A 7,892-nucleotide genomic window follows, 5' to 3' on the forward strand; every position below is an offset into this window, starting at 1 on the left:
GATGGCAGGCAGCTTTGCCCCAGTAATGTACTGGGCTGTACGCACTACCCTCGGTCGGAAGCAAATGCCGTACCAGGTAGTGATGCCACCGGTCAGGATGCTCTCGATGCCACAGCAGACACTGCTAGGTCTCAACCTAATTCAACACTTATGGGAGATTCTGGAGAAGCTCCATCAACAAAACACCAAATGGTGGAATTTCTCGTGGAAGAATGTCACATCCCTCGAATAGAGTTCCAGACACTTGTAGAATGTATGCCAAAGAGCGCTATAAAGAGAGAGGGAGTGGGAGAGAGAACAGGCAGAACCTGATATGTAAATGAGTAAAGCAAATGAAATTAACTTTCGACGACCGAATGATCATTCCAGACTCTGCTTCTGTAGAGAGATAAAAGGTAAGACAACAGTTGTTATGCGTATTCATATTGTTGATGATATTGTTATGTGTATTCATATTGTTGATGATATTGTTATGTGTATTCATAAAGTAGATCATAGTGTTTTGTGTATTCATATAGTTGATGATATTGTTATGTGTATTCATATAGTTGATGATATTGTTATGTATATTCATATAGTTGATGATATTGTTATGTGTATTCATACAGTTGATGATATTGTTGTGTATTCATATAGTTGATGATATTGGAATGTTTTTTTACTGTATATAGTTGACTAACAACAACTTACACTTCCTCAAACAGGTAGTGTGTGTTCATTAGTGTCCACCATAGCAAACGTTTGGCAACGGAGACTGTTTAGGTCACGTTGTACAGCGTTTGGAGTAAACTGTTTATTTAACATTTTAAAACTGTTGGCTGTGGTGTAAACTAATGAATACGACCCAGGTAGTAGCCTACGACTCGGCTGTTGATCTCTGCCTGATATGGAAACTATGATGCAAGCTAGATGTACTGGTTTTCTAAAGCTAGCCAACTTCAGTTAGCTTCACATTCCAGCTCAGGCCACATCCATAAGAATATACAGAGCACTAGTCATCAGGAAGGTGCTCTCTCAGTAGGACGGAACATATCTCAATGATTTGGCAAATTAAGATTCTACATCTGTACACATAACTTTACATGGTGATATGGTGCTGCTAGTGACAGTAAACATTTAGAGACAGAATACAGACAGGAGTTTACACAAAGTTTAGGTACAACATTATACACAACTAGGGAGAGTGAGCATAGAGCTATAAGAGAATGAGCAGTGGATATACACATATACAGCACAGTGAGTATACAGTTGATATACAGTGGATATACAAATATACAGTACAGTGGGTATAGAGTTGATATACAGTGGATGTACACATATACAGTACAGTGGGTATACAGTTGATATACAGTGGATTGTGGTGGCTAATCTCTGCATTACCAAATGAGGAGAGTTAAACTTCACACACCAGTCAGAGTTATACTTAAACTACATCTTTAATCATTAAGAGCTTTTGCAAAAGCACTTTGACTTTCAATGATGCGCTATCTCTAATGAACCATTGAAAAGTGATTACACAAAAGTACAAAGATCTTTTATAGCCTAGATACACCCCTCTCAACGTACATGACGAACCACAGATACATAGAATGGGTCACAAGGTTACGTTTTGTATGAAAGATATCTATAAAACATAGCAGACAGCAACTGCTGTGTCAACAAGTTTCATTGTATAGACCAGTGTCTGGTCCTCCTACTCCAAACTGGAACCGTCCCTCACTGGTACGGTATAGAACAGAACCATTAGCTCATGTCCTCTGGAATGCTCTTTAGGCGTTATTATCAAAAGACATCGTAAATCTCCTCTGTCAGTGCTATCTCATAGAGGCCCATCCTCATGTAACGGCTGTCGAAGAGATGAGACCAAGGCGCAGCGGGTACCTGAATACTCATACTTTAATATTATTATTATTTAAAGTGAGTAACGGGGAAAAACAAGAAACAGAACGACGGCTAACAGATTTGCAGGCTAAACAAACAGCAGTGCAAATACAACTACCCACAAAAACACACCTATATATAGGACTCTCAATCAGAGGCAACTAGAAACACCTGCCTCCTAAACATAGAAAAACTAAACTAGACAGAACGTAGAAATACATACAAAACACAAACCCTCTGCCACGTCCTGACCAAAACTAATACAATTACTCCCTCTGCTGGTCAGGACGTGACACCTCAGTAAAACACACACACATATGTAGACAATGTTCCAATCTGTCCTCTTCCCTTTCTGATATTCTGCATAGCACCAGGGACATGTAAAAGACAAGCCTGACCTCTCCCCCCTCTGGGCCCCAAGTGACTGAGCCCCAGCTGAGGGAAAAATGCAACTGAAAGACACCAGAGTCCAAAGGGATACATTCTAATGACAATTATCTCACATAAGCATATTATGCAAATAAAACATCTTAATTATCTATGTTACCCAACTAATTCTGATTCATCCGCCACAGGATGTACACATTTACAGTATCAGTATAAATATATCTAAGAGAGATGAACAGAGTGCAAATGCAGTATAGTGAGGTTATTTAGTGTACAGATCAGAGATGGCTTGATGTGGTGTGCAGCTTAGAGTGTATAGTATTTTAGTCTCTATGGACCAGATGGTCTGTTGGTGAGGGCCACAGCACTGGGAAGGAATACCTTTAAAGTACATGGCTATATCAGAAGGACAGGATTCTCTTTTGACCATTCTTGTTTAACCATTTGACATATTTTATGCACTGTTGTTCAGGCCGGTTGAATGAATTACATATGACAGGCTACTTCATCTGCAAGAAAACAGGTGGCAGCACCAGTGATCATCAGAAATGTGATTTTATCATATGAAATGAAAAGTAAGTTCGTAGCCTATGCAGTTACAATATGGTGGTTGAAACTGTGGCACACATTTATATGCAACATTACAAGTCAGATAAATGTATTGATTTGAAGGAAAGATGGGCATAGAACTATTATAGAACTATCATAGAACTGTTATATTTAATAGTCAAGTTAGTTTGATATAGTGCATTCGGAAAGTATTCAGACCTCTTAACTTTTTCCACATGTTGCTAAGTTATTCTAAAATTGATTAAATAGTTTTTTCCCCCTTATCAATATACACACAATACCCCATAATGACATAGTAAAAACTGATTTCTAGACGTTTTTGCTTCACCGTAGGGATGGTGCCAGGTTTCCTCCAGATGTGCGCTTGGCATTCAGGCCAAAGAGTTCAATCTTGGTTTCATCAGAGCAGATCATCTTGTTTCTCATGGTCTGAGAGTCCTTTAGGTGCCTTTTGGCAAACTCCAAGCAGGCTGTCTTGTGCCTTTTACTGAGGAGTGGCTTCCATCTGGCCACTCTACCGTAAAGGCCTGATTGGGGGAGTGCTGCATCTCCACAGAGGTAGTCTGGACCTCATGGCTTGATTTTTGCTCTGACTTGCACTGTCAACTGTGGAATCTTATATAGACAGGTGTGTGCCTTTTCAAATCATGTCCAATAAATTGAATTTACCTCCGGTGGACTCCAATCAAGTTGTAGAAACATCTCAAGGATGATCAATGGAAACAGGATGTCAATTTCGAGTCTCATAGCAAAGGGCCTGAATACTGTAAATAAGGTGGGTCTGTGGTCAAACGACCACCCCTCATCACTGTCAAACGCTCCCTAAAACACTTCAGCGAGCAGGCCTTTCTAATCGACCTGGCCCAGGTATCCTGGAAGGATATTGACCTCATCCCGTCAGTAGAGGATGCCTGGTTATTCTTTAAAGTGATTTCCTCACAATCTTAAATAAGCATGCCCCATTCAAAAAAAATTGAACCAGGAACAGATATAGCCCGTGGTTCACTCCAGACCTGACTGCCCTTGACCAGCACAAAAACATCCTGTGGCGTACTGAATTAGAATCGAATAGTCCCCGCAATATGCAACTTTTCAGGGGAAGTTAGGAACCAATATACACAGGCAGTTAGGAAAGCAAAGGCTAGCTTTTTCAAACAGAAATTTGCATCCTGCAGCACAAACTCCAAAAAGTTCTGGGACACAGTAAAGTCCATGGAGAATAAGAACACCTCCTCCCAGCTGTCCACTGCACTGAGGCTAGGAAACACTGTGACTACTGATAAATCCACGACAATTGAGAATTTCAATTGAGAATTTCTCTTTCTAAAATTATCACCCGAAATTGTTGCAACAATTATCACCCAAAATTGTTGCGATCATTTTAGAAAGAGAGGGTCCAGATTGTCTAGTCCTGCTGATTTGTAGGGGACCAGATTTTGCAGCTCTTTCAGAACATCAGCTGTCTGGATTTAGGTGAAGAAGAAATGGGGAGGCTTGGGCAAGTTGCTGTGGGGGGTGCAGGGCTGTTGACCAGGGTAGGGGTGGCCAGGTGGAAAGCATGGCCAGCCGTAGAAAAATGCTTATTGAAATTCTCAATTGTCGTGGATTTATCAGTGGTGACAGTGGTGACAGTGTTTCCTAGCCTCAGTGCAGTGTTCAACCTCTCTTCAACCTCTCTTTTGTATCATCTGAAATCCCCAAAGATTGGAAAGCTGCCGCGGTCATCCTCCTCTTCAAAGGGGGAGACACTAGACCCAAACTGCTACAGACCTATATCTATCCTACCCTGCCTTTCTAAGGTCTTCGAAAGCCAAGTTAACAAACAGATCACCAACCATTTCGAATCCCACCGTACCTTCTCCGCTATAAAATCTGGTTTCCGAGCTGGTCATGGGTGCACCTCAGCCACGCTCAAGGTACTAAACGATATCATAACCTCCATCCATAAGTGACAATACTGTGCAGCTGTATTCATCGACCTGGCCAAGGCTTTGGACTCTGTCAATTACCGCATTCTTATCGGCAGACTCAGCAGCCTTGGTTTTCCAAATGACTGCCTCGCCTGGTTCACCAACTACTTCTCAGATAGAGTTCAATGTGTCAAATCGGAGGGCCTGTTGTCCGAACCTCTGGCAGTCTCTATGGAGGTGCCACAGGGTTCAATTCTCGGGCCGACTCTTTTCTCTGTATTCATCAATGATGTCGCTCTTGCTGCTGGTGATTATCTGATCCACCTCTACGCAGTCGATACCATTCTTTATACTTCTGGCCCTTCTTTGGATACTGTGTTAACTAACCTGCAACGAGCTTCAATACCATACAACAATACCGTGGCCTCCAACTGCTCTTAAATGCATGTAAAACTAAATGCATGCTCTTCAATCGATCGCTACCAGCACCTGCCCGCCCATCCAGCATCACTACTCTCGACGGTTCTGACTTAGAATATGTGGACATCTACAAATACCTAGGTGTCTGGTTACACTGTAAACTCTCCTTCCAGACTCGCATTAAGCATCCAAAATTAAATCTAGAATCGGCTTCCTATTTCGCAACAAAGCATCCTTCACTCATGCTGCCAAACATACCCTCGTAAAACTGACTATCCTACCGATCCTTGACTTCGGCGATGTAATTTACAAAATAGCTTCCAACACTCTACTCAGCAAATTGGATGCAGTCTATCACAGTGCCATCCGTTTTGTTACAAAGCCCCATATACTACCCACCACTGCGACCTGTATGCTCTTGTTGGCTGGCCCTCGCTTCATATTCGTCGCCAAACACATTGGCTCCAGGTCAGGTAAAGCCCCGGTGCTAGGTAAAGCCCTGCCTTATCTCAGCTCACTGGTCACCATAGCAGCACCCACCTGTAGCACGCGCTCCAGCAGGTATATTTCACTGTTCACCCCCAAAGCCAATTCTTCCTTTGGCCGCCTTCCTTCCAGTTCTCTGCTGCCAATGACTGAAACGAATTGCAAAAATCACTGAAGCTGGAGTGTTATATCTCCCTCACTAACTTTAAGCACCAGCTTAAGAGCAGCATACAGATCACTGCACCTGTACATATCCCATCTGTAAATAGCCCATCCAACTACCTCTTCCCCATACTGTTATTTTGTATTTTTTGCTCCTTCGCACCCCAGTATCTCTACTTGCGCACATTCATCTTCTGCACATCTATCACACCAGTCTCTATCACTCCAGTGTTTAATTGCTCAATTGTAACTACTTCGCCACTATGGCCTATTTATTGCCTTACCTCCCTTATCTTACCTCATTTGCACACACTGTATATAGACCTTCTATATTGTGTTATTGACTGTACGCTTGTTTATTCCATGTGTAACTCTGTGTTGTTGTTTGTGTCGCACTACTTTGCTTTATCTTGGCCAGGTCGCAGTTGTAAATGAGAACTTGTTCTCAACTAGCCTACCTGGTTAAATAAAGGTGAAATAAATAAAAAGGTATTTCTAGTTTTTATTCAGACACGTTTAGAAAAGAACAGATTGAAAGACAATAAATAGCTTACTTTTAATGAATAAAAATAAGTGTGAGACATGTCCTTGTGTTGCTGCACTTTCTAGAACTACCTTAACAAACTGACTTATTATTATTAGTATTATTGACAGTTAACATGGAGAAGAGATGTCACAACTACATGTGATTGCATTAAATCACCAGACTGTTTGGATGTGTCTGTTAGTAAATGTTTTATTTCTAAGATATAGTGAATAATAGAGATCAATTGACATTCAATAATTTGTTGTCACTGTGTTAACCACAACCAACATGCTGGATCTCTGTTTAGGGGTCAGTGCTCTAAAATGAGTCTCTCTGGGGAGAAAGAGGAGGGGGGCCCTGCCTCTAAATTGAGTCTCTCTGTGGAACATGACACCAAAGCTAAGAGGTGAGATGACACACTTTTTAAATCATTTCTGAACAGTTTATTTCCAAAACGCTATATTCACAAAATGAAAAAAAAGTTCTTAATAAATTATTGCTTTTTGTTACCTTACATTTTTTGATGTGTATGAAAATGTTAGTTTTTTTGTAAAATGCTATATATCCATTGTTTAGCTGTAATTGAATGTTTATATTCTGTATATTTGACTGTGATATGTGGTTGTCTCACTTAGCAATCTTAAAATTAATGCACAAATTGATACATTTGACCCATTTTTGAACAGCAGGAAAATAATCTTGCAGCAGCAGGAAATGTAAATTATTATGTGTTTTATAATGATTGGACATTTTTTTGTAGGGGTTGATACACATTTTTCAATCAAGTCTGAAATTGAAAGTGGAAATTTTAAACTTTAGAAGCCTTTTTATATCTCGACTACACTACAAGTTTGCATTGCCTGCTGTGTAGGACCATTTGTGCAACAACAGGATTATCAAATTATTAAGATACGGCAACTGTACTCTATGAATGAATGAATGACTGAAAACTATTTTCGTGTCAAATCGGCAGTTGGCAAGCCATCCCTTATTGGAATAATTGACACATAAACAAATATTACAGTAATTCGCTGTGGTAATTCAGTGATAATTCTTCTTCCAGTGCTCTCTACATTGCACATAGCATAAAGAGGGAAAACATTAAAGATTCAAATCAAAACATAATAATAAATAAGGTTATCCAAACAATAATTATATCCCTAGAGCAGTAAAAAATATAGATACATACATATATACATATACACAAACATACATACATACACACTGTATATACACATACAAACATACATACATAACATATACAGATAAATACATCCAGAAAAATGAAAGAGAAGGAATTTGAACCCAGTCTGGCACAAAGAGAAGATTCATATGGGAGACAAGCCTATACACAATCAATATACTGTACACACGTACCATTTACCACATAGAAACTAAATATCTTTATAATTTAATTATAGCTAACCCTTTTTCTTTTATTCCAGGATTTATCTAAATATTCCGCAAACAGAAATACACAACGGGAAAACAACATTTCAGTTTCTCGTCATGTCTCAGCCACATAATTCCAGGGTATATCTGGTGGGCTT

The 7,892-nt window shown here is 40.0% G+C and overlaps 1 long non-coding RNA gene across 3 annotated transcripts; it reads left to right on the forward strand.

Moving 5' to 3' along the window:
* Positions 1-259: 259 nt before the first annotated feature.
* On the forward strand, positions 260-6,823 carry LOC115207761 (uncharacterized). 3 transcript variants are annotated; one of them, XR_003881050.1, is made up of 3 exons: positions 260-395; positions 2,741-2,843; positions 6,235-6,823. It is a non-coding gene; the product is annotated as an uncharacterized LOC115207761 (long non-coding RNA). The 3 variants fall into 3 exon arrangements; XR_003881049.1 differs by lacking the exon at positions 260-395 and having other exon boundaries at positions 2,468-2,843; XR_003881051.1 differs by lacking the exon at positions 260-395 and having other exon boundaries at positions 2,468-2,843; positions 6,650-6,823.
* Positions 6,824-7,892: the final 1,069 nt, after the last annotated feature.

This window comes from Salmo trutta, chromosome 1 (assembly GCF_901001165.1).
Source record: "Salmo trutta chromosome 1, fSalTru1.1, whole genome shotgun sequence".
Lineage (NCBI taxonomy): Eukaryota > Metazoa > Chordata > Actinopteri > Salmoniformes > Salmonidae > Salmo > Salmo trutta.